The sequence below is a fragment of the Nicotiana tabacum genome, chromosome 11 (assembly GCF_000715075.1).
Source record: "Nicotiana tabacum cultivar K326 chromosome 11, ASM71507v2, whole genome shotgun sequence".
NCBI lineage: Eukaryota > Viridiplantae > Streptophyta > Magnoliopsida > Solanales > Solanaceae > Nicotiana > Nicotiana tabacum.
In genome coordinates, this window is record NC_134090.1 from 16,374,363 (window position 1) to 16,396,749 (window position 22,387).

Consider the following 22,387-nt stretch of genomic DNA (forward strand, 5'->3'; position numbering starts at 1 on the left):
TCACTGATAATCAGTCACTCAGTACCGATGAAGGCCAATCCGGGCCCATGGATGATATCCATCTCCAGGTATATATAAATGCTCAACCACTCGGTATTGTATATAGCCCATGCGGCCCAGGGAAGATCTATATCAGAATATATACATATCACTGACTATCAGTTGTCAGTACCGAGGAAAGGCCAATCCAGCCCCAAGGACAAGATCTATCTCCAAGTTTAGGGATGATCTATCCCTCAATATAATCAACTGCGCTCACTGGGAGTGTGTACAGACTCCAGATGGGCTCCAAGAGCCCAAGCGCTATCATATATCAGAATAACCACTGCGGCATGCAACCCGATCACATAATTGTCACTGATAATCAGGCTCTCGGCCTCACTCAGTCATCAATCTCTCCAGTCTCACCCACTAGCTCGCTATGTCATGAAAACTAACCCGGAACAATGATATGATGTATCAGTAAGTAGCAACTGAGACTGAGATATGATATGAATGCATGAATATGACTAAGTACAGAATAATAATGAATTTAAAAAGATGACAACAAGAAACGACCACTATGGGTCCCAACAATATTAGTATAAAGTCTAAACATGATATCTAGTATGATGTACAACTCAATTACTTTATAACATTGTGAAAACGCAGATATCAACAAAGTAGGGCCACTATACAGTGCCATGAAGACAACAGAGTCACCATTCACAGGGTGCACGCCCACACGTCTGTCACCTAGAAAGTGCGTCACCTCAACACCAATCGCATAGCACATAATTCGGGGTTTCATACCTTCAGGACTAAGTTTAGAAGAGTTACGTATCTCAAACAAGTCAATTCCAAATACCGATCAAGCCAAGCGATGCTCTAAGAATGCCATCTCACGTGTAGCGACCTTCAAACGGCTCAAAACTGGTCAAAAGCAACTCACATATATCAGATAAAGCCCAAGAAAGCAATTACAAATGATAAAGATCGAATCCTAAATCAAGTCCCAATTCCGGCCAAAAATCACATCCGGGCCCGCACCTCGGAACCCGACAAAACTCAAAAAATCTGATATTCAATTCAATTACGAGTCCAACCATACTAGTTTCACTCAAATCCGACTCTAAATCGGTATTAAAACTCAAAAATTCATATTATAAAACTTTAGGCCAAACCCCCCCAATTTTCATCTCAAAATACTAATTAAATGATAAAAATAATGATATATTCATGTATATTAACCAAATCCCAGTTAGAATCAGCTACCCTGATGATTTTCTTGAAAAACCCACGAATATTCGTCACAAACCGAGCTCCCAAAGTCGAAAATGTGAAATAATACCCTAACCCTCGTTTATATAGTACCAAAGCTGCCTTCCAAAGTGTGGTCCGCAAATTTCCAAGTGCGGTCACACATTTCCAAGTGTGGTCACACATTTCCAAGTCCTACTTTGTGCGGCCGCACTTCACAGCCTCTCCACTACCAGGCTTCAGTAAAATGGACATAACCTTTTGTACAAATGTCCAAATGATTATTTCTTTACCTTTCTAGAACCTAGACATGAAGGGCTACAAATTTCGTTTTTTGAATCATCTCCCACTTCTTTGTGGATCAAAAGATATAAGCTTATGAAGTCTGACCAGCGAACCTGCAAAACACCCTGAAGTGTAGCCGCAGACAAAATTGTGCAATCCGTACTTTTCCTCTGCGGTCCTCACATTTTTGTCTGCTGCAACACTTTTTCATCTGCTACAACACCCAAAAATTGCCTTAGCACATGGAATTGTGTGGTCCACACTTCCAACATTCTGGAACAACATCAGAGTGCCGAAATTCTCGAACTTTATCAAAACTCATCCTGAAACTCACCTGAGGCCCCCGGGACCTCAACTAAAGATACCATCAAGTCCTAAAACACCATACAAACTTGGTCGATTACTCAAATCACCTCAAAAAAACATCAAAAACATGAATTATACATGAATTCAAGCCTAATGAACTTTGAAATTTACAACTTCCACAAACGATGTCAAAACCTATCAAATCACGTTTGATTGACCTCAAATTTTGCATACAAGTCATAAATGACACCACAAACCTAATCCAATTTTTGGAAATCCAATCCACGATCAAATACTAAAAAGTCAAACTTGATCAACCCTTTCAAATTTAAAGCTTCTAACCGAGAATCATTCATCCAAATCAATTCTGAATAACGTGAAAACCAAAACCGATGATTCACATAATTAATAATTCATCATATGGAGCTATTCATGCCATCAAACAACCGAGCGGAGTGGAAATGCTCAAAATGACCGAACGACATCAAGTTCCAAACCATCGACAACGACTGGTATAAAATAAATACATCTTCTGTTTGAAACTACATAAATAGAATTTTATAATCTAAGGCTACCATGAACAAGAGGCAGCTACAACAAGGACGCAAGTACACCTTCAATGCTAGCTCCCCCTATGCATAGCGACATCGACATCCGAAATCTGCACGCAATGTGCAGGAAGTGTAGTATGAGTACAACCGACCCCATGTACTCAATAAATAACAAATCTAAACTTAGGTTGAAAGTAGTGACAAGCTGGAACATGGTCGGGTCCAACACTAGTAGATAACAACAATTCATAACAACATAGAGCATATAAATATAGAAGTAACTCAGAGACAAAATGCTCAGCGTTTTCACAGTTTTTCGAAAAATAGTTCTGCTTTTCAAAAATATCAGTGAAACCTCAATCCTTTACCGAAATATTCGAAAAATACGAGATAGTTTGAAAATTGCAATTTTTTCCAAAAATCCTTCCCACAATTAATAAGATGTTTCATTTTCTTTCCAAATGGCAAGTGTGAAATACCCCCGATTCCCACATATCAATGTGTGTAAAAGAAATCATGAACGGTGTGACATCGTATAGTATGAGGAAGAATGCATCTCTATGCATGTATGTCATGTATGCATGCCAATGCCATGTATCCCAAAGATGAAACATGAACTCACATTCTCCACTCAAAAATGCTCAACCACTCGGTACTGTATATAGCGCATATGGCCCAGGAAGATCAGTCCCGGAATATATACATCATTGATCATCAGTCACTCAGTACCGAGGAAGGCCAATTCAGCCCCATGGAGAAGATCCATCTCCAGGTATATATAAATGTTTAACCACTGGGTACTGTATATGGCCCATGTAACCCAGGAAGATACTGATGCGGGAAAGGTTGTTGAGAAGGGGACATGTGATCAATTTGTTCTCCTTTCTAACTGATCCATTGCGTGTCACGTCGCCCTATCCATATATATATATATATATATCACTGACTATCAATCGTCAGTACTGAGAAAAGGCCAATCCAGCCCCATGGAAAAGATCCATCTCCAAGTAATCAGTAATAATCAATCGCGCTCACTGGGGTGCGTACAAACACCAGAGGGGCTCCTTCAGCCCAAGCGCTATCATAAATCAGAATAACCGCTGCAGCAACTCGATCCCTTAACTGTCACTCATAATCAAGCTCTCGACCTCACTCAGTAATCAGTCTCTCCTGTCTCACCCACGGGCTCACAATGTCATGAAATTTGACCCGGAACAATAATATGATGTATCAATAAGTAGCAACTGAGACAAAGATATGATATGAATGCATGAATATGACTGATTATGGAATATCAATGAAATTAATGAGATGATAGCAAGAAACGACCACTATAGGTCCCAAAAATATTAGTATAAAGCCTAAACATGATATCTAACATGATGTACAGCTCAATTACTTTATAACATGGTGAAAATGCAGATATCAACAAAGTAGGGCCACTATACAGTGCCATGAAGACAATGGAGTCACCATTCATAGTGTGCACGCCCACACGCAACTTGTGCGTCACCTCAACACCAATCATATAGCACATAATTTGAGGTTTCATACCCTCAACACTAAGTTTAGAAGAGTTACTTATATCAAACAAGCCAATTCCAAATACCGAGCAAGCCAAGTGAAGCTCCAAGAATGTTATCTCACACATAGCAACCTCCGAACGGCTCAAACCTAGTCAAAACCAACTCAAATACATCAGATAAAGCCCAAGGAAGCAATTATAAATGATAAAGATCGAATCTTAAATCAAATCCCAAATCTGGCAAAAAATCACATCGAGGCCTGCACCTCGGAACCCGACAAAACTCACAAAATCCGTCAACACATTCAATTACGAGTCCAACCATACTAGTTTCACTCAAATCCGACTCCAAATCGGTATTCAAAACTCAAAAAATTCATATTATGAAACTTTAGGCCAAAACCCCCAATTTTTATCTCAAAATACTAACTAAATGATGACAACAATGATATATTTATGTATATTAACCAAATCCAAGCTAGAATCACTTACCCCGATGATTTTCCTGAAAACCCACTAAATATTATCACAAACCGAGCTCCCAAAGTCCAAAATGTGAAATAATACCCTAACCCTCATTTATATAGTACCAAAGCTGCCTTCCAAAGTGCTGTCCGCACATTTCCAAGTGCGGTGGGACAAAAATTGTGCGGCCACACTTCACAGCCTCTCCACTACCAGGCTTCAGTAAAATGGACATAACTGTTTATACAAATGTCCAAATTATAATTTCTTTACGTTTCTGGAAATTAAACACAAAGCGCTACAACTTTCAATTTTAAATAATCTCGATATTCTTTGTGGATCAAATGATATAAGCTTCTGAAGTCTGACCAGCGAACCTGCAGAACACCCTGAAGTGCGGCCGCAGGCAAAATTGTGCGATCCGCACTTTTTCATCTGCTACAACAATCAAAAATGTGCCTCAGCACATGGAATTTTATGGTCCGCACTTCCAACATTCCGGAAAAATATCAGAGTGCCAAAATTCCCGGACTTGCTCAAAACTCAGCCCAAACTCACGCGAGGCCCCCAGGACCTCAACCAAAGATACCATCAAGTCCTAATACACCATACAAACTTGGTCGAACCCTTAAATTACCTCAAACAATATCAAAACCACGAATTACTCACGGATTTAAGCCTAAGTAACTTTAAAATTTACAACTTCTACAAACGACGTCAAAACCTATCAAATCACGCCCGATTGACCTCAAATTTTGCACACAATATCCGAGATTAAATACTAAAAGTCAAACTTGATCAACTATTTCAAATTTAAAGCTTCTAGCTGAGAATCATTCTTCCAAATCAATTCCGAATAACCTAAAAACCAAAACCCACGATTCACATAAGTCATAATACATTATACGGAGCTATTCATGCCATAAAACAATCGAGCAGAGTGCAAATGCTCAAAACGATCGGTCGGGTCGTTGCATAGGATCTTCGTCAAAGTTTCGTTCTTCGGCCAGATCTGAGAATATCAAACAAGTATTATATATAACCCACCAAATGAGGCTTTTACCGTTTGGCCGGATATGGTAATGAAGGTCTGCAAATAGAAAAATAAGGAAGAAGGAGAAAACGGTGAAAAAAAAATTATGAAGTAAGAAATACACATTTTAGGCGCGTGTATTTCACCACTTTGCACGCATCTGGGTAGCTTTTTAAGGAGTAAATAATTTTACTTTAAAATAGTTCGGGGGGGGGGGCGGAGGGGGGAGGTAATAGGACCCCAAAAAGAAAAGGTGTGTAATTGGTAATATGATCATAGGTTGGGAAGAACTTTATGCATTATCCCTTTTTCAAACAGTTCCTAATCTTTTCACAAAACCATATATGTTCAAATAAAAATTCCAAAGCTGCACTTCGTCTTACAAACAGCATTAATACAAGAGTTCTTTTGCAAGATGAGACCAATTAATGGAGAAAACTGGCATTGCAAATACGCAAATTAATTCTCATACTAAGACAAATATAAATTACAATGTTCTCCACATAGGAAGGTATTCGGTTCAAAAAAAAGACAGGGCAATCAGAACAACTTCAGCCCGCCAATTCTTTTTTGTTTTGACGTTGTCAACATACGGAAAGAAAATCCCTTTTTTAATTAGTGATTCGGCTTTCTATCTTAAAAAGATAACGAAATATCGAAGAAGTTCCTTTAAGAATATTTCTCCCACCGCTTCAGAAAATTTTCCTGCTTTATTATGCTGGTATATTTTATGTTAGAAGGAAGACAAAAGATTTGACCAAGGACAGAAGAAAGCTACAAGCTTGTTGGGTTTTAAGAATTAATATTGCTTAAAAGAGGATGAATGAGAAATGGAGGGAAATGAAATTTTTAAGTGAAATTTTAAGTTCCCCCCCCCCTTCTGCTTCGGCTTCGAATTCGGATTTGGTCAAATGATCGATTTATTGATTAATTTTTTGGACCAAATTTGTTTGTTAATAGTAAATATTAATAGAAAAGTTATTAAGTATCTGTTTTAATAATAAAATATTTATGTTAAATCCCAGAATACTAATAATAAAATCCAACCGTTTTCATTTTTTTTGTTTTTTGTTTTGGTAACAGAAAATTAACTACCCTCTTCAATTTTTCCTCTTTATTGTTGAATAAATAGCTATTTATGGGCGTTTATGTTGTGACTGTTTTGCATAAACAGTCATTCTGAAGATTTGCACCTCCTCGGATTTCAGCTCAACATTGGCTATAAATACAAGTTCATTCTCTCAAATTTTCCATACGATTTTCTGAGTTTCTCATACTTCTTCTGCATTGTTTAACTTCAAAGAAAGCAACAGCAAGTGTGATTTGCTACCGAACTTTGTGTTCGCTGAAACACTGCGGCTTAAAGTACCACTACACCAATGTGTAATTCGTTCTATTCTGGAAGGAAATAATCCATAACCTTAGGTACTAGGAGGGGATTAAATTCCTTAAGGAAACACTGTGAATTCAGTGGGCTCGGATTAACTTCTGTTTCGTTTATATTTCTGTTTATGTTATTTTATTTTCTTCAGAATTATTTTACAAATACAGTTTACTAACAAGCTTAAGGAATTTAATTTGTATTCTGTATTTGTGTTATATTCACTGTTTTGGAGTTTAAAACCTTTGTGGTTTTCTACTCCATTGGAGATTAAAATCTACGTGATTTTAACGTTTATTTGTGTCATTCTTTTACAAAAATGACTAATGATAACTGGAACCAGGTTGTACCAATGGTGATTGCCAATGCATCAACAAGCCAAACTCCGGCGTTGGTACCAGCGGAGAAATCCGAAAACATATTCGGGTTAGATTTCAAGCGGTGGCAGCAGAAGATGTTCTTCTACTTGACTACTTTAAGTCTGCAGAAGTTCATCCAAGAAGATGTTCCTGTTCTGCCCGATGAAACTCCAGAGAATGAACGCTTTTTCGTGATTGAGGTATGGAAGCATTCTGATTTTCTGTTCAAGAATTATGTTCTTAGCGAACTGGAGGACGATTTGTATAATGTCTACAGTGGCATGGAGAGGTCAAAAGAATTATGGACTGCGCTTGAAAAGAAATACAAAACTGAAGATGCCGGGTTGAAGAAATTCATTGTCGCCAAGTTTTTGGACTACAAAATGGTAGATAGCAAGTCTGTTATTACCCAAGTTCAGGAATTGCAAGTGATTATTCACGATCTCCTTGCTCAAGGTATAAATCAAATTAATACTGATGTTGAAAATAGTAATTTTAGTATTTTTACTAACAGAATTTTCATTGAAGGTCTTATCATCAATGAAGCATTCCAAGTAGCAGCTATGATTGAGAAGTTGCCTCATTTGTGGAAGGATTTCAAAAACTACTTGAAACACAAACGCAAGGAGATGTCCGTGAAGATCTCATTGTTCCGTTTAGAATTGAAGAGGACAATAAAGCTACTGAAAAGAGAGGTTGTGGAAATTCAACAATAATGGGAGCAAACATTGTTAAGGGTACTTCTCAAAATAAGAGAAAGAGGAAGCAGGCTTCTGGACCAAAAAGCAACCCAAGCAAGAAGTGGTTCAACGGAAATTTCTACAACTGTGGGAAAGCTGGGCACAAATCTACGGAGTGTCGTGCTCCAAAGAAAGACAAGAAGAAGGGTCAAGCAAACATGGTTGAAAAGCATGAAGATGTTGATGACTTGTGTTCCATGCTTTCTGAATGCAACGTGGTGGGAAATCCTAAGGAGTGGTGGATTGATTCTGGAGCCACTCGCCATGTTTGTGCTGTTAGGGAAGCCTTTGTAACATATGCTTCTGTTGGACCCGAAGAGACTCTTTCTATCGGAAATGTTGCAACCGCCAAAATTGAAGGATGTGGGAAGATCTTTCTGAAGATGACTTCTGGCAAGGTGGTGACTTTGAAAAACGTCCTTCATGTTCTCGAGATTAGGAAGAATTTAGTCTTTGCTAGACTTCTTTTTAAGAATGGTTTTAAATGTGTTTTTGTATCCGATAAGAATGTAATAAGTAAGAACGAAATATTTGTAGGAAAAGGTGACCTCACTGAGGGCCTTTTCAAGCTGAATGTAATGGTTGTTGAGAATAATAATGAAATTTCAGCTTCGTCTTACTTACTTGAGTCAAATGAATTATGGCATATACGTTCGGGTCATGTCAATTATAAAACCTTGAGGAAAATGATTAACTTGGAAGTATTGCCTAAGTTTGAATGCGAAAAATAAAATATCAAATATGTGTGGAATCTATATATGTTAAACATCATTATATGTTAGTCGAAAGGAATTTAGATCCTTTAAACTTAATTCACACAAATATTTGTGATATGAAGTCAATACCATCTCGCGGTGGAAAGAAGTATTTCATAACTTTTATTGACGATAGTACTCGATATTGCTATGTTTACTTACTTAATAGTAAAGATGAAGCAATAGACGCATTCAAGCAATACAAAAATGAAGTTGAAATGAAACTTAACAAGAAAATCAAAATGATAATAAGTGATAGGGGTGGTGAATATGAATCTCCTTTTGAGAAAATATGTTTAGAATATGGAATTATTCATCAAACAACGGCCCCTTACACGCCCCAATCCAATGGGATTGCAGAAAGAAAGAATCGTTCATTAAAAGAGATGATGAACGCATTATTGATAAGTTCTTATTTTCCACAGAAATTGTGGGGGGAAGCCGTCCTTACGGCTAACCAAATACTAAATCGAGTACCCATAGCAAAACACAATTTATTTCCTATGAAAAATGGAAAAGAAGGAAGCCCAACTTGAATTATTTTAAAGTGTGGGAGTGTTTGGCAAAAGTGCAAGTTCCTAAACCCAAGAGGATAAAAATAGGACCGAAAACCGTTGATTGTGTTTTCATAGGATATGCGACCAATAGTAAAGCATATCGATTTTTGGTTCATAAAACAAAAAATCCCGAATACATAATAATACGGTTATAGAATCAGAGAATGATGAGTTCTTTGAAAAGATATATCTATATAAAAAGGAATGTGAGTCGATTAGTGAAGGATCTAAAAAACCTCGGGAATAAACAAAAGAAAGTACATTTAATTAGGAGGATCCAATATGTAGTAAACGTCAAAGAACATCTACTTCATTTGGACCAGATTTTGTGACTTTCTTGTTGGAAAATGAGCCTCGAACATTTAAAGAAGCTATGTCTTCTTCGGAATCATTGTTTTGGAAAAAGGCAGTCAATAGTGAAATAGAATATTGAACAACCATACATAGGAATTAGTTGATCTTCCTCCTGGAAATAAACCTTTGGGTTCTAAATGGATTTTTAAGAGAAAAAGGAAAGATGATGGCACTACTGATAAATTTAAGGCAAGAGTTGTAGTCAAAGGGTATAGATAACGAGAAGGTCTTGACTACTTTGATACATACTCTCCAGTTACAAGAATTATGTCCATACGGATGTTAGTAGCATTAGCTGCAATGTATAGTTTTGAAATTCATCAAATAGACGTTAAGACGACCTTCTTGAATGGAGATTTGGAGGAAGAAAATCTGCATGGAACAACCGGGAGGGTTTGTGGTTCCAGGTAAAGAAAAGAAGGTCTTTAGACTTGTTAAGTCCCTTTATGGACTAAAACAAGCACCCAAACAATGGCATACAAAATTTGACCAAACAATATTGTCAAATGATTTTAAGATAAATGAATGTGATAAATGTGTGTACATTAAAAATGTTCCAAATCACATAGACATTGTTTGCTTATATGTGGATGATATTCTGATAATGAGTAATGACATTATCAACATAAATGCTACTAAGCGTATGCTAACTAGCAAGTTTGATAAAAAAGACTAGGGAGTTGCTGATTTAATTCTGAGGATTAAGATCCATAGGACTCCTCAAGGTCTGGCATTGTCACAATCTCATTATATTAAGATAATACTTGAAAAATTCAAGCACTTAGGGTTTAAAGTTGCAAAGACTCCAATTGACATAAATCTTACATTAAGCATATCACAATTAGATTATGCTCGTGTGTTGGGATGCTTAATGTACATCATGAATTGTACACAACCAGATATAGCTTGTGTTATAAGTAAATTGAGTTGATACACGAGCAATCCAGGTCAATCTCATTGGATGGCAATGAAACGAGTTTTGGGATATTTAGAACATACCTAGGGATTTGCTTTGCACTACAGTAAATATCCTGCAGTGATTGAGGGATACTGTGATGCAAATTGGATCACCGGTTCAACTTATTCAAAGTCCACAAGTGGATATGTATTCACTATTGGTGGAGGAGCGATATCTTGGAAATCGTCCAAACAAACTTGTATTTCCCGCTCTCTAATGGAGGCTGAATTCATAGCCTTAGATAAAGCCGGTGAAGAAGTCGAATGGCTCCGGAATTTCTTGGAAGACATTCCATTTTGGCCCAAACCATTGGCACCAATATGCATACATTGCGATAGTCAAGCCGCAATTGGAAGGGCTGGGAGAGTTATGTATAGCGGTAAATCTCATCATAGACGACGAAGACATAAAACCGTTAGGCAATTACTATCTAAGGAATTATCACGATTGACTATGTAAAATCAAGTGATAATCTATCGGATCCACTTACAAAAGGCCTAACTAGAGAGGTAGTTGAGAAATCATCAAAGGGAATGGGACTATGGCTGAGAACAAGTCATTGTGGCGGTAACTCTAACTAGAAGACTGGAGAACCCAAGATCTAGGTTCAAAGAGATCAAACAAATTAATTAATGACGGTTCAACATTGTCAACTAAAATTTTGGTCCATTCTCATGATGAGACAATGTTTAGTACCAAGGATAAAGCATTAATGCTTTTTAATGATTTCTAAATTTGATACGACGTATATCAAATAGTGTATCTACGGGATGACACATTTAGAAATCACCTATGTATGTGTGAAGTGTTAGCCGCTTCAAGAAAAATTTTGTAAGGCCAGTTCTCTACGCACGTATAAAACCAGGTGGTGTCGATGGCTGAAATGAACACAACAATGAGAACCAAAGACGGTTAAGGGTTGGTTGTGTGACTTATGGTTGTTTAGGTATACAACAAAGTTCGAAGGTTCAAAGATATCAAATCTACCGATTGACTGAGTAAATCCGACATAAGTTTACTATGGAAAGTTCAAAGGAAAACCTACTTATCCAGATGCAATTAATCTTTGCTTGCGAATCACACAGTTTTTCATGCATATTTCCGTGATATAGCTGTCACACCTCCTTTTTCGCCCACGCCCCTCGTAAAAGGGGCGCGGAAGGGAGTTTTTCCAATTAAAGGACAATTAAAACGGGATTTATTTATTTATTTCAAAGTCGCCACTTGGGAGATTTATGGTGTCCCAAGTCACCGATTGAATCCCAAATCGAGGAAAAGAATGACTCTGCTTAACAGTCTACGCACCAGAAATCCGGATAAGGAATTATGTTAACCCGGGAGAAGGTGTTAGGTATTCCCGAGTTCCGTGGTTCTAGCACGGTCTCTCAACTATTATATTCGGCTTAATTATCTGATTTTATACAAATACGAACTTATGTGCAAATTCTAACTCTTTACCGCTTTTATTTTTATTATTTTATAGAGAATTGCAACGTTGTGAAAATGTATCTCGAACCACATCACAATCAATGTAGCCGTGGTCGTCGACACATTTCGACTCCATTGAGATTTGGACTTGGGTCACATCAATGTACACCCATGTTTAAGAAAGTAAATTACTAAAGGTGCGCCTAAAGCGACTAGCGTATTATTATTTTTGAGAAGGCCGTAAAATCTTGCTAAAATGGCCCATCCGAAGTCTAATTAATTATTAACCATTTATCGAGGGCCCCGCAGCTTGCATTTTATTTTGGCGAAGCATGCCTCATTTATTTTAAGGCTATCCTAAAGTGACTACATTTCTATTATATTTGTCTCTAAAATAAAAGAGAAAAAAATCCTAATTAATTACAGGCTTGAAAAAAGGCGTAACATATTAAATGCTAGATTAAGACAAATGTTAACGGAAAGGAATATTACTAAAATTGAAATTATAAATAAAATACGGAATCGACAAATAATATATTCAAAAGAAACTAATTATCCTATAACTAGATTAAACTCGCATTGTTAGATGACTTGAACCGTTGGAATTAATTATTTACAACTATTTGAAACTAGAATCAATCTTAATTACTAATGCATATTCGAAAATTTATTAAATTTAAACGTTAACTCGTCTTGTTTGAACTCAAATCATGCCATAATGCCTAATTCACGAAATTAATTTAAATTCATGCTTTAACTAAATTTAGCTACATGTTCACGATTAACCTACTGTTGACAATATTAAAACCTTCATAGCTAGTGAACTAATCAGTTTTGCCAAGCCGATTCACTAAAGACCAACTTATGTTATTTTCCTCTTATTCCAATTATTAAACAGTTTGACAGTAATGAGCATACTTAAATATATACTATCTAATAATCAAACTAAAGCAGAGTATTATTTAATACATCAATACAAGATGCCTAGTTATGCAAAGCAACAGAAATTTACAGAATAATTAATACATGAAATAGCCTAAATACAATCAGTAAAAGAAACAAAGAAAAAGCTAAATTAAAACTTCAAAGTTCCATTCTTCATATGTATTCATTCTTTCACAATTCAGTTTACAATATCGACAAGGTTACAGCCATGTACCTGGTATTGGAAGTAAAAGAAAAGGAAGATCAGCAGAAATGCAGTAGCATACAACAAATTCAACACCCCGCAACCAGTAACAACCAGCAACGAGAAACCGGTGACAGATTTTAAAATCAAAATAACAATCCAGCAATAACCAGTGAAGTAGTAGCAAATAACCAACCAAACTCAAGGAACAAACCACATGAAAATCCAGAAACACCAACAATAATCAACGGGTAAAAACAAAATGAACCTTTTTTTTAGATTGAAAGACCAGTTAATGTTTAACCATTAATTCTCTCTTAATGTTCAGAAAATTCTTTCTTTTAAACTCTCTTCAAATTCGAATCCTCAAAAATCTTTTTATCTTTCCGAATTCTTCTCCTTCTTCTTTTTTGTGTCCAGCTCCCCTTTATTTATAGCCAAACTTCAAACACTTAAATTAAATCCCACCATCTTCTACCCATCCCCCTTTAACTTCCCACTACTTAATGTTTTGTCCCCCACTATATTAAACAAATATATTAGTTCTCACTAACACATATCCTTTCATTATTTAATTCCCTTATTGCCCCACTACCACATGCTTTGTCCCCCATTATATTAAACAATGTATTAATTGTCCACCATTATGTCTTGTCCCCCACTACGTATTAAAAAATATATTAATTTAATATTATTAGTACCTAGTGGACGGAGCACTCAAATTAATCATTTTTTAAGACTCATTTAAAATCCCAAAAATTCCCCTGAAACTATTGAAATTACCACTCTACCCTTGAAAATACTATAATTTACCCTACTACCCCATCCCTTTCAATCTGTACCAAAACCATATCAGCTATAACCAATTCACCTAATCAATTAATCAAATTACAACAGCTATAATCAAATCAAACCTGACAATTGACAACTAATAATCAAACTCTGTATAATAAACTTGCCAAACAAAATTCCTAATCGACAACGTTCATGAATTAACAACAAAGTCAGATTCATATCCGAACAAACTCAGCATAACAAACAAGTAAATACAAATCACTAAACTCAATAATCAATTGAACTTCAAATTAAATCTAACAACATTACAACCAAGATAAAGGATTCAAGTGATTAAACTAACACACTTCTATATTAAAACAAAACAAGAACAAATGAATAAAAACAACCTGAAGGAATAATCAAGAAATGAATCAAACATATACTGATTTCAAATCCGAGAATATCAAACAAGATACGGACAGAAATAAAACTTAAACCAACTAACCGGAAATGAACAACGATGAACTCGAACGGAAACAAATCTGCCCGAAAACTTTGAAACCAAAATAACTCGAATCTGCCCGGAAATTTTTTGTACGTTTTCCGGTTGATTTCAGGCGATGAAGCTGGATGACGAAGACGAAGAAGGAGCAACAGCGTTTGGTGTTATGATTGTTTGGACGTGAGGCTGTGTGTGTGTGTTGAGGTAAACCAGCAGCAGTGGCTGCTGGAGCTCAACGGGAGGGCAGCAACAATGGTGGTTTGGGTGGTGTTCATGGATGCTGGACAAAGAAGAAGAAGCAGAAAGGGTGGTCGACGAGTGTTAGACTGTTAGTTGTCATGGTGGTTCGTCGACTTGGGTGGTCGACTGAAGGAGTTGTTGGTCGTCAATGGAGGCGACGTTCATGGATGAAGCAGCAGCAGTGGCTGACGAAGAAGAAGAAGCAACAGCATGCGGACTGGCTTTGACGAAGAAGACGAAGACGAAGAAACAACAGGTGAAGTTGGGGGTCGACGCAGCTCGTCAATGGCGGATGGGGGGGGGGGGGGGGGTCGACTGGTTTTTTTCCGGTGATTGGAGGCGACGGACTGTTTGGTTGACGGTGGAGCAGCTGGTCGTGAGGATGGAGGTGACGGGGCAACCATGTGGAGGTAGAGCTTGGGGAAGGGGGGTGGTTTGGGGAAGAAGACGATTGAGCATGGGGGGGCGGGTGGTTTTTCTGGTTAGGGTTTCCAAAAAATGAAAAATGAAAAATAGAAGAAGTGGGGTTAGGATTTGTTTGGGTTATGGGGCGGACTGGGTCGGGTCGACCCGGTGGGGTTATTTGGTTTGGGCCATGGTTGATTTAAATTAAAATGTGGCCCAATCTGATTTTCTTCTTCTTTTATTGCTTCTTTTTTTTTCTTAAACTAAACTAAATTCTAAAAATCCTAAATTATCCTATAGAACTAAATTAATTTATAAAAGTACAAATTAACTCTCAATAACAATTAACACATATTTAAATAGCAACAACAACAACAACAACAACCCAGTATAATCCCACAAGTGGGGTCTGGGGAGGGTAATATGTACGCAGACCTTACCCCTACCCCGAAGGGTAGAGAGGCTGTTTCCAGGAGACCCTCGGCTCAAAAGCAACAGAAGCCGATATATTAGTACCATAAAAATGCATAATAAAAATGCATAATAAAATAACAGCAATACAATAGATATGAAATACAGAATACGAAATACGAAAAAGATGGCTGGTATAGTAAAACTAGCAGGTAAAGCCCTGCATCAATAGACGACCAATGACATTCTTAGTCCAACTCCTAACTGGCTAGTCTCACTCTATTGTGCTGTAGAAATATTCACAACTCTCCCCTAACCTACAACCTTAATACTCGACCTCCATAATTCCCTGTCAAGGGCCATGTCCTCAGTAATCCTAAGTCGCGCCATGTCCTGTCTGATCACCTCTCCCCAATACTTCTTAGGTCGTCCTCTACCTCTCCGCGTGCCCACTACAGCCATTCGCTCACACCTCCTCACCGGTGCATCAGTGCTCCTCCTCTGAATATGCCCGAACCATCTGAGTCTTGCTTCCCGCATCTTGTCCTCCATGGGGGCCACGCCCACCTTCTCTCGAATATCTTTATTCCTAATCTTATCCATTCTTGTATGCCCACACATCCACCTCAACATCCTCATCTCTGCTACTTTCATCTTCTGGATGTGTGAGTTCTTTACCGGCCAACATTCAGTTCCATATAACATGGCAGGCCTAACCACTGCTCTATAAAACTTACCTTTTAGTAACGGTGGCACTTTCTTGTCACATAAGACTCCCGACGCTAACCTCCACTTCATCCACCCCACCCCTATACGATGTGTGACATCCTCGTCAATCTCCCCGATCCCCTGGATAACCGATCCAAGGTACTTGAAACTACCCCTCTTGGGAATGACTTGAGAGTCAAGCCTCACTTCAACTCCCGCTTCCGTCGGCTCAACTCCAAATTTGCACTCGAGGTATTCCGTCTTCGTCCTGCTCAACTTGAAACCTTTAGACTCAAGAGCATGTCTCCAAATCTCTAGCCTCTCGTTGACGCCGCCTCGTGTCTCGTCAATTAGAATAATGTCATCAGCAAATAGCATGCACCATGGCACCTCCCCTTGAATATGATGAGTCAGTGCATCCATCACCAGGGCAAATAGGAATGGGCTGAGCGCAGACCCTTGGTGCAACCCCGTAGTAACTGGAAAATGTTCAGAGTCGCCTCCTACTGTCCTAACCCGAGTCTTAGCTCCATCATACATGTCTTTAATCACCCTAATATAGTCAATCGGGACCCCTTTATCCTCTAAGCAGCTCCATAAGACCTCCCTAGGAACCCTATCGTACGCTTTCTCCAGATCAATAAACACCATGTGAAGGTCCTTCTTCCTATCCCTGTACTGTTCCACCAACCTCCTAATAAGGTGGATAGTTTCAATTACGATAAAATCACACAATTTGGACATTAAATGCTAAAAATGCAACGTACATTATTTTTATGATTTTTTGTTCTTGTAAAAAACAAACTTAATTGCTCCTAATTGTAGAATTAAAGCCTAAATGCAAATGCGACATATTTTTGTATTTTTTTATTAATTTAACAAATAAACATGCATGGACAAATATAAATAATTATTGAAAATGCCACGAAAATTCTCAAAATTGCACACAAAGGAAAATCATTTTATTTTGAATTTTTTTGGGGAGTAATTCTCTCATAGGGCAAAAATCACGTGCTTACAGCTGCCCCTCTTTGTCCGAAAACATGAAGAGTTTTCGTGCAAAGATAAAGTGAGCGATTTTTGCCCATTCGAGTACTCCGTGTGAAGCATTTTTTTGAAAAATATTTAACCGAACCTTTGCTTCAAAGATTTCCTACATATCCCTGGCTAGAAGGGAATCAGGTTAATGTAGTTCGGGAAATTTTTGGCAGCTGGGACTACCATGGGACTGCTTTTTGCTGTTACTGCTGTCGCATGTTGTTACTACTGCTTACCGATCTCCTTGTTACATTGTTCTCAAAAGAAAACTAGAGGCTAGACTAAACTAGGAATTACAAAATCTTATCTATCTTCCACGCGCTCTGGTTGCTTTGTTTTCTTGTCAGCTTGTGTTTCCTCTGGTGCCTTTCTTTCGAAAACTGCTGGGGATGACACTGGCCTTTTGCTTTTCTGAACACAAGTTTTATTATTCCGCTCTATCTGCTGGGGACACTGTTTCCTTCATTAAAGCTTGTTATGTTGGGGATTTTTGTTGTAACCCTCCTCATTACTGACTTCTGTTTGATCTTGAAATGTATTCCTCTGTTCTGCAGGCGGGCTCCTGACTCCAACTTGACTTTTGAAAGATGACACAACCTCCATTCTACAGGCGTGCTCCTGACCTCAACAACTTCTTGACAATAATTCAGCCTCCATTCTCTAGGCGAGCTCCTGACTTCTTTTAAATATGACAACCTCCGTTCTACAGGCGGGCTCCTGACTCCATCTTAAAATTTAACAACCTCCGTTCTACAGGCGGGCTCCTGACTTCTCCAACTTAAAATAAACAACCTCCGTTCTACAGGCGGGCTCCTGACTTCTCCGACTTAGAATATAACAACCTTCGTTCTACAGGCGGGCTCCTGACTTCTCCAACTTAAAATAAATAACCTTCGTTCTACAGGCGTGCTCCTGACTTCTCCAACTTAAAATAAACAACCTCCGTTCTACTGGCGGGCTCCTGACTTCTCGGACTTAGAATATAAGAACCTCCTTTCTACAGGCGGGCTCCTGACTTCTCCAACTTAAAATAAACAACCTCTATTCTACAGGCGGGCTCCTGACTCCAAATTAAAATTTAACAACCTCCATTCTACAGGCGGGCTCCTGACTTCAACAACTTTCTCAAAATAATTCAGCCTTCATTCTCAAGGCGGGCTCCTGACTTCAACAACTTTGAAAATAATTCGGCCTCCATTCTCCAGGCGGGCTCCTGATTTCAACAACTGCTTCCTTCAAAACTGGTGTTTTATTCCTCTGAAAACTACTGGGGATAACACCGATATTTTATTTCACCAATATGTCATTTTCCTTCTTCAAAGACTATTTCCTTTAAAGCTGGTGCTTTCACTTCCCTGAAACCTGCCGGGAATAACACTGCTGGGGAATTATCTTCCTCCTTTTAACAATAGTGGGGATGAGATTGATTCAAAGGTCATTGCTTTTATAACTTTGGGTTATCTTGCTTCTTCCAAGATTGCTTTTCTTTTAAAAACTTGTATCTCCCTTCTTGTATACTGCTGGGGATTTTATTTCCTTCAAAACATGTGTTATCTTCTCTCTTTCCCAAATGGCTATCTGATTTCAAGAAAATTTTCGTAATGAGAGAAAATTTTCTGCCCCAGTTTAATAATCTTCTTTGTGACCCTGTCTTCCTGCGGTCAATAATATTTCCTTTCCCTGCTTTAAATCAAAGAAAAATTTGTTAGTTTAAAATGGGGCGAGTGGTCGTGCCACTTCTGCTGGGGATGGTTTTTCCCTTTTCTTTTCCCTGTTTTGCTATAAACTTGCTGGGGATGATACTGTTTGCTAGGGTTGATATTCCTGTTGGGGATGGTTTTTCGTTTCTCTTCCTTCCCCGCTCTGTGTTGTCCGACCATTGTGGAGCTTGGTCGAGAATCTATCGGAGTTGTTCCTGTATCTTGCAAATCTGTTGGGGATCCTCTTGGAATTTGATCCCTAACTTTTTAACTGTTGTTCTTTCTGTTTTTCTCCGACTTCCACTGGAAATTTGGTCCTGTTGCGATTTAGACCCATTCGTCATTTGGTCTTGCGACAAACTTCTTTTCGCTTTGTCGCTTTATCTTTGGCCTGTCCTATTCGCATTTTGCTTTGCACCATTTTAGCCACTGGTAGTAAGCTCTGAAAATTCTTTTCAAAAACAAACTGCAGGGTAGGTAAAGTCTTTTAAACCAAGAAATGAAAAAGTGATGATTTCAATAAAATAGATAAAAGAAGAAGTTTTTCTGAACAAATGCTGGGGAAAAAGAAAGAAAAGAACTTATCTGAATGATATAACCGATCCTAACGATCATGTCGTGCATTCTGGATCGATCAAACCAGTCTATTCGTATCAATCAATCTTTCGAATGGCCTCATCTTGCTGGGGATAAATAGACACTCAACTCTTTGCCAACCGCGGATCCTTCCCGCCAATATTGCCTTGTCGCCTCATAGTGCCCTTCGAGGGGTTTTCACTAATAAGACTCTCTCATTTTTCTCAACTCCCGTCGCCTCATGGTGCCTGTGAAGGTTTTCACCAATAAGACACTCTCAATTCATTTTATTTTTCAGCTGGGGATTGGAGTGTTGTCGACATGACTCTCTTTGCTGGGGATTCTTTCGGCTATCAATTCATTTCCAGTTTATGATCTTCTTCTTTGTTGGGGATCAGAGTGTTATTCTCGACTTCCATTTGCTTGACTTAGCACTTCTCGGAGGCTGATCGGGAGGTCTTTTTTTGGGACATCAATATGGGTTTTTGTGTACGGCTAAAAGAAAAAGGGTAAAAGGTTCAAAATAATTTTGACGGGTAAAACGTTACAACTCTTGGAATCAACTTTCTTCCCCAAAATTATAAACACAACTTTTGCCCTAGTTTTTCTTGCTTGGGGATTTTTATTTTTTGTTACACTATGACCGAGCCGTGAGGCGCCTACGTATCCTTCTTTGAGGAATCAGGTCAAACGTAGTTCCCAATTCCTTTGTTTTTCTTGTGACTTTTCTTTTGTCTTTATTATAATTATTTTTCTCTTTCTCTTTTTCTTTTATTTTAATTACTGATTCCAAAAGAGGGATATGAAAGAATAAATAAGGCTCAAAAGGGGAAGCAAAGGTTAAAGTGTTTGGATAGAAGAAAGAATTGCCTCTGTCATTTCATTCTCCGATAAATGCCAACCACAAACAACAATTACAATCAAAAGAAATCATACATAATATCTATTAACTGCGTCAGAATTGATAGCCATGTCGACGCATTTCCCGTCGATATCTGTTAAACATAAAGCGCCATGGGACAACACTCTGGTTATAATGAACGGTCCTTGCCAATTCGGGGCGAACTTGCCTTTTGCTTCGGCCTGATGTGGAAGGATTCGTTTTAACACCTGCTTCCCCACCTCAAATTTTTTGGGGCGCACCTTCTTGTTGTAGGCTCTCGCCATTCTCTTTTGATATAACTGGCCATAACACGCAGCTGCCAATCTCTTTTCATCAATCAAGTTTAACTATTCCAAACGGGTTTTGACCCACTCGTCATCATCAATCTCAGCCTCAGCGACAATCCGAAGGGATGGAATTTCAACTTCCGCCAGTATTACTACTTCAGTTCCATATACCAATAAATAAGGAGTTGCCCCTACTAAAGTACGGATAGTGGTGCGATAACCCAACAATGCAAATGGTAATTTTTCATGCCATTGTCTGGATCCTTCTACCATCTTCCTCAGTATCTTCTTGATGTTCTTGTTGGCTACTTCAACTGCTCCATTCGCCTTAGGACGATATGGTGTGGAATTACGGTGTGTAATCTTAAACTGTTGACATACTTCTTTCATCAAATTGCTGTTAAGATTAGCACCATTATCCGTGATGATCACTTTTGGGACCCCAAATCTACAGATGATATGGGAGTGAACAAAATCCACCACTGCCTTCTTGGTTACCGACTTGAAAGTTTTAGCTTCAACCCACTTAGTGAAATAGTCGATGGCCACCAGAATGAACCTATGACTGTTGGTATCTGTCGGCTCAATAGGTCCAATGACATCCATGCCCCAGGCAACAAATAGCCATGGCGCTGACATTGTATGCAATTCTATCGGCGGAGAATGAATCAAATCTCCATGTATTTGACATTGATGGCATTTCCGCACGAAATTGATACAATCACGCTCCATAGTGAGCTAATAATACCCCGCTCGAAGAATCTTCTTCGCCAATACATATCCGCTCATATGTGGCCCACAAACTCCAGCATGTACCTCTGTCATAACTGTCGTGGCTTGACTGGCGTCTATACATCTCAGCAATCCCAAATCTGGGGTTCTTTTGTACAACACTCCTCCACTGAGGAAGAAACCACTTGACAATCGCCGAATGGCTCTTTTTTGATCTCCGGTGGCCTGCTCCGGGTATATCCCCATCCTGAGGTACTCCTTGACATCATAAAATCATGGCTCGCCATCCACTTCTTCCTCTATCATGTTGCAATAGGCATGCTGATCACGAACCTGGATGTGCAACGGGTCAACATGAATTTTGTCTGGGTGGTGCAACATCGATGCTAAAGTGGCCAATGCATCGGCAACCTCATTGTGAACTCTTGGGATGTGTATGAACTCCACCAATCGAAATCGCTTGCTCAGATCGTGCAAACATTGTCGATATGGTATGAGCTTCAAATCCCGTGTTTCCCATTCACTCTGAATCTTATGCACCAGGAGGTCCGAGTCTCCCAAGACCAAAATGTCCTGGACATCCATGTCTGTAGCTAGTCGCAGACCCAAAATGCATGCCTCATACTCAGCCATGTTGTTGGTACAATAGAAACGCAGCTGAGCTGTAACAGGATAATGATGTCCTGTTTCAGAAATAAGTACCGATCATATTCCAACTCTCTTCGCATTTGCGGCTCCATCAAAGAAAAGCTTCCAACCTGGTTCCTCAGGTAATTCCAACTCATCTATATGCATCACTTCCTCGTCAGGAAAATACGTTCTCAACGGCTCGTATTCTTCATCAACAGGATTCTCAGCCAAGTGATCGGCCAGTGCTTGGGCTTTCATGGCCGTCCTCGTCACATAGACGATGTCAAACTCCGTGAGTAATATTTGCCATTTCGCTAACCTCCCTATGGGCATAGGCTTCTGGAAAATATACTTTAGCGGATCCAAGCGGGAAATGAGATAAGTAGTATATGAGGATAAATAATGCTTCAATTTCTGGGCCACCCAAGTTAGG